The sequence below is a fragment of the Pogonomyrmex barbatus genome, unplaced genomic scaffold (assembly GCF_055798465.1).
Source record: "Pogonomyrmex barbatus isolate J1 unplaced genomic scaffold, ASM5579846v1 scaffold12, whole genome shotgun sequence".
Taxonomy (NCBI): Eukaryota; Metazoa; Arthropoda; class Insecta; order Hymenoptera; family Formicidae; genus Pogonomyrmex; species Pogonomyrmex barbatus.
Window position 1 is genome coordinate 992,798 of NW_028297108.1, and position 6,506 is coordinate 999,303.

At 34.7% G+C, this 6,506-nt stretch overlaps 1 long non-coding RNA gene across 4 annotated transcripts in view; it reads left to right on the top strand.

The window, feature by feature from the left end:
* The window catches only part of LOC148937646 (uncharacterized), a 10,549-nt gene extending 5,568 nt beyond the window's left edge, over positions 1 to 4,981 (top strand). The window contains exons 2-5 of one of the 4 annotated variants that reach the window (XR_016138098.1): positions 894 to 998; positions 1,426 to 2,148; positions 2,316 to 2,436; positions 3,026 to 4,981. This is a non-coding gene — a long non-coding RNA (uncharacterized LOC148937646). Of the gene's footprint in view, positions 1 to 893; positions 999 to 1,425 lie in introns of all 4 variants that reach the window. The other 3 variants (XR_016138101.1, XR_016138099.1, XR_016138100.1) reach the window with 3 other exon arrangements.
* Positions 4,982 to 6,506: the final 1,525 nt, after the last annotated feature.

The window sequence follows — 6,506 nt, forward strand, 5'->3', positions numbered from 1 at the left end:
TTTATTGCTGACTGATCATTTTATCACACAGACTTATTAAATAAGAGAGATGTAAAATTTTATCTTTGCAATGTTATGTCTAGGTTTGATTATTTAAAATAATATTTTAAATGATTGAAAGTCTAACAATCGTGACATTTCATTTCTTCTGTATCTTCCGAGCGTCACGGTAATTCATAACTCGTCGAGGTTGCGGAAACTTTTTGGATAGACGATTCGTCGCGTGAAGTGTCACACTGACGGCGGAATATAGCCGAAGCACGTGTACGAGTATATTGTGGAGGGAGGTGGAGAAGGGTAGGTGAATGCATGGTATATCTATACAGTGTCTACAGGGGGTAGAAGTATAAGCTTTCCTCTCGCAAATGAGGTAATATATATACAAAAGCTAATACGACCGAAAGTTGCCAACTTGGATGAGTCTCTCCTCCGCCTCTCTCTACCCTCTTCTCCTTCCCCGCGCGAGGGCTACCTCCTCTAAATATTTTAAAGGATCGTGACACTCCGGTCTATGAGTTATCGTCCTCGGGGAAAGACGCGTGAAACTCAAAAAGCACGTTGATGCACGTTGAAGAATGAAAACATCACGTTCGCAGAGTCTCGTTTCGCATAAAAGAATTAAAAATATAAATGTACTATAAAAACATAAAAAAAAGAAACGGCCACAAAATAATATATGAATACAAAACAAATTAAAAAGTATAAATTTATATATTTCCATAATTACTATTATTAAAGCAGAAAGATTCTTGGATTATTATTCCGATATACTATTTTTTACGAAGCGTATATAATTTCATTTATCGAATCCGAGCACAACTTAGCAATGCAAACAAGTTAAATTAAATTAAATTAATTGCCAAGGGTAAGGCTTAGATTGTTATTTTATTTAGAATCGCTGCCAGTGAAAAAACTGATTTGAAATGGAAATCATGAGGGACGTTTGCAAGCCAATTGAAATTACTGGACCGAGAAACGTGAGAAGACATAGTGGCTAGGTAAGTAACGGGGAGAATTGTTTCGAGGAGAGAAATCCACGCTCTCCAAAATGGCGCTGAATGGGCGCAATAAAACCGAAAGGCTGTATTTTATCGGATACGTTAACAGCTTCGTAAATCAGAGCGCGGACCATTTCTGGTTTAATGCGGCGCGTATCTTCCGACAATTTAAGACGAAGGCTTGCTATAGTTACGTCTTGGCCACGGCAATCAGAATTTGTGAAAAAAACGCCTAAATGCATCCTTATCTATATTTGTCTGAAATCTGAAATTCATTGTGATCACGTAACAAATTACTTACAGCGAATTCTAATTGCAATACCTTTTTTATATTTCTCGTAAAAAGAAATATTTTTTTTCTAAGAGAAATAAGATGTAAACACGTAACTTTCCTATATACAACGATAATAACAATATTATTATGCAGATTGCAGAAACTCTGGCGGAGCGCATTAACAATTGGTAACGGCAATAGATCCACCTCGATCATCAAGTTGTGTGGGGTACTCAACGGGAAGCGGCTTTTGTCGCTGACGAGGACGATCCCGTTCCTCGATAAGACTAGAAACTACAGGACTCGTCGTCTCGCTAACGGACTCTCCCCAGCCGCGCTTCTTTCACAATCAGCGAGATTGGGAGCTCGAGGGCGAAGTTAGATCAAACAAACGCATGGGTGCAGCCGCGCGTTCCGCGAATCGCGAATCCGCGCGAGCCGGCCGGGAGAACGAAAGCGTAGAGATGTGGAGCATAATCTAGCCTGTTTGAGGAGAACTGCCACCGACTGCAAGTTAGAACAAACTCCGGGAACGACGTCGTCGTAGCCGGCAACCAATCCGCCCCGACCGACGTCGCGACCAAACCCTCCTTCTCAGGCGTACCGTTCAACGTTGGCGCAATTGGATAAAATAATATCGTCCGCAGCGAGCTGTGCAAATACACGTGGACGCGAAGACCGCGAATGCGTTTTTGCCCGTGATGCATGATGCATTCGCGGAGAGTCGCTCCCCTCAATTTTGCATACTCTGCGACTTGCGCATAGAGCGGGACGTCACGTGAAAAGTTTAGATCGAGCTCCGAAACTTTCGGATTATTTATATCGGGTGAACAAGCGATGAAATATTCATGCGACGTCCCGTCCTATTGTCCTTCTGTAAGTATCTACGCCATTTATGCAGCGCGAGGCTTGTATGGAATGTAGAATACCTTCGCAGAGATAGACCTCATCATTTTCGGACACATATTTTTCAAACACATAGATGTATAAAAGAGTTCCTTTTTCAGAAAAATTCCCAATGCCGAAATATATTTTCCATGCAGTTGTTACAAGAGTCTGCTCATTGGAAATTATCTATATTGTTAACCGAGTTTCGGTATCCCGTACGTGGGATGTATTCTGCCAATGTCGAGATTGGCGATCAATTCACCATTACGACTGCCGGTACTTTCCCCTCGCTCGCGTATTGCTAGCAATTAGATAAAGCAATATCCTGCGAGAGTAAATAGAAATAGAGTTACCACAATTAATTCAAGCACGCGGTGAGAGCATTTAGAGAATCTACTTGACGATTTCAGATCCCGAGACGACTAAAGTTACTAATTCAAAGTAAACCTATTGATTAGCCTTTAAGATAAATTTTTTTAAGGGATCGTGAAAATAAGCTGATAAATTTGCAATTACGGCGTCATCATTTATCATGATCATTTCTCTAGATTAATACGTTTAATTCATGTTTAATACACAAATTTTCCATTTCTCTCTGTTTTATCAATATATTTTTTCGAATAATATCGCTGAATAAAAGTAACATTTTGTGTAACTTTTTTCGCAGATTTTTAATTCTCGTAACAAAATATACAGGGAAAATAAATTTTTCTTCATCATTTTGATACTGAATATTATGTATATCTAATGTCGTTCTAACAAATTATTATGATATTTTTTCATTGACGCCGGTGACCGAATCAAGGAGATAGAGGCAGCGAAACTGATGGCTCATGAATATTCATTTCTTGCCGGTTTCTTACAGGTCGACGGGGGTGAGCACAGAGCGGAGCAGCTAGGGCTGTACTTTTAAGCATGGAGTGGGGGTTCTGGATCAATGCCGAGACCACGCCTCCTTCGTCTTACATCTTGCACCCCGTGTCTCCCCCCCAAGCACCTTCCTTTCCTTTTGCTTTTCCACCCTCTTCCCTATCTTCATACCTCGCGGAAAATCCGCCCCGGGCGTGCAGATATATTAAAGAATTAAAACTATAGAAAACTATAGGAAAAACTATAGAATACATAGAAATTTTCTATTGATATGGATATTTAAAAGAAAGTATATCGAACGTAAAATCTCTTGGCTCTTCTACTTTTTAATAGCAAAAGATTATATCAAGACCAGCATAATTATGCGTAAAAACATGCTTTAGAATCATATTTATATAGGTTTGTATAGTTTTTAGATAGTTTATATAAATAACAATGTATATAATGTATTTCTTTAAAAGCTAAAGATTTAAAAATAAAAACTTATTACTAACTACTTAAAACTAACTAATAAAATTTATTACTAAAGTAATTTACGAACCTGCATATCTTATTTTTTTCATATCTATATAAATTATTTGATCAACTATTGCGATTTATAATATATTTACTAGGCATGCATTGACTCTATTTTGATGCTATTCTAGATTATTTATATCTTTATACAAATAAATATTATATCGTTTACAACATCAACTTTTTGTTTTTTTATTTCTGATTCTTAATATATTCTCAACTTTATTGTTGTTATTCATTTTTAATTTCATGATATTATTTGATGTTATCAAATGGCATTTTTGAAAATTTCGATGCAATAAAATTTATTTCTATTTAGCTTGTTTTACTATCCCAATACAAATTTAACAATGACATTTTTGCTTGTTAAATATAATACAAAATTACATAATAATAAAACGACTCAATCGAGCACAACAGTGTTTTATTGCATAGGGATAGATCATACATATAAAATCTGAGAAGTTTATATCTAATGTGCACTAGCGAAAACGTCCAGCATCACAATTAAAGATACAATTAAAGATTCACAATTCTTGTTATTTATTACTAATAGAAGATTTAAATTATAAAAATGTTCCTTTTTTATAAAAATTTAATAAACATATGTAAGATGAACGTCTTTTCTTATGATTGTGGGTTACAAATATAACTTGATATTACAATAGTTATAAAAATATTTTTTTAAAGCTAATTATCATGCGGTGAGTTCTCTGATAAGTTAATGCACGTGTTATTACAAGGCGCTGAGACAGATCTTTGAGATAGCTTTGTACACCTTTGCATACTGGCAATATCTCATTGCGACATTGCTGTTTCTCATCTCATCTCGTCGTCTCTTCTATCTCGTTCCTCGTTTCCGTCCCACCTCATCCGAACTCAACGACTTCGTCGTGCCTAACTCGCGGGTCCCGTCTTGTCTCATCTCGTCTTCTCGTCATTTCCCGGAGCCAGAGGCCCGGGGCTGTTCTTTCCTTTCGGAAAGTGAAGACGAATCTACGCCGGCTTCATCCAATCAGAGCCACGCGAGCCTCTTCCACCGTCATCCAAATCAAACAGTACGACTAATTACCGCTAGAATATACCGCCAACTATCTCTATCGTAGATTACTCTGTTAATTATAATATTGATACTCATTTTCGCATTTGCTCTTCTTAAAGAGATGCAAAGAAGAGATTGGAAAAAAATTTTCCTATATATATATAAAAAAGTAGAAACTTTAAAGTTCGCATTTATATTTATAATTTTGCTAAGGAACTTAGTTAATTTCAATGTTGAGGCGTCATATGATTTTGTAACTAAATTGCAAGAATTATTTTCGTATAATATTCATTATATTGAAAATCGCAAGACCAGAATTCAGATAATATTAATTTTAAGATTCAATTTGAGTTCTCTTTTCTTTGATAAACGATTTTACAATATGACATTTAGGTAAATTGTGAAAAAATTTGTACAGCAAATTCAAATGCTGTTTATAGATTATTTTATAAGAAATTGTATTTAAATATATTTTTTGCAATAAAAATTATTAGAATTAATAAAATTAGTAGAATTCAACAATTTGCATTATTTAAAAACATATTATTTGAAAACAATTGCGATATTATTTGTGATTTTTATAACAAATACTTTTGTAAATCGTTCAAAGTTATTAATTTGCAAAATCTGCGATATACATTTGCGATATATATATATATATATATAGACACGATATGTATAGATAGAAAATTATTATATATGTAATTGTTTAGAAAATATTTTGTCCTGTACATTCACAACATATTATTTTCCCTTTACAAATATAATAAAAGTAAAATCAACACAATCTTTATTTATTTTATGTCCATAAGTAATAAAAAAATATATATAAATAAATATATAAATATATAAATAAAAACCAATTTAAGAACGTTTGTATATTGTTTTATTAATTTATTTTATTATTATTTATTATTATTTTATTAATTTATTGATTAATAAATTAATATTAATCGACATTAAAATTTGGAAACATTACGTATTCAAAATTGGATTATGACGAGATATCAAATTAATGCAATTTTTAAAAATTGCTGTAGATTTTATATATATTTACATAAGAAGTCTAAAATCAATATTTTGTTAACTCTTTTTTCTTTAGAAAAAACAATAAATTTTATAATATTTTCTGATTAACACGAAACGAGAAAAACGCGTAATCGCGACAGTAATTTTTTACAGTAATTTCATAGCGAATCGATTGTTCGCTTGCGAACGAATCGCAGGTGTCTCAATCATTGTCGGATCGGCGGATCGATCAGTGCGTGTCGATTGGCAATCGAATGTCGGTCAATCGGTCGGGCATTTCGCGCCGACGTTTGGCGCCTCGAGAGTGCCGAAGCTGTTCCGAATGGAAAATCAATAGGGTGAACGAAGAAGGGACCGTGAATCCCCTTATCGCTTGCTCTTGCTCGGTCTTGCGGGTCTCAGGCCAGAATCATAGTCCGAATCATTGTTGAAGGAATCCCGCATCCGATCAAATCACTGGGAGAGATCGCCGTCCACCTAAGTACGTCATTTGCGGCTAATAGCCGACCTCAGCCAAGCAAGATCTAATGCCCTATCATGGGATGCGTCGATGTCGTGATCAACCGGCAAGTCGATCGGTCGTATTCCACGAAGTGACATGTTTCGGCGTCGCCGCAAAATGGTATCGCAATATAATCGTAATATACAAAATTTTATCTTTATTTACATTGTATATTTTCTATAATTGGATACATTGTTGGTTGTCGTAAAAATAAAGATTTCATTACAGAGATATGAGTTTAGTAAATTTGATCTTCGCGTATTAATCAAATCTAGCCGTTAATTCTCTTATTGTACTATCTAATATTGTTAAATTTATTTTTATTTATTTTTATTTCACTTTTGTTTAACGAATTGTTAATAAGCTTAAAACAAAAATTAAATAGAG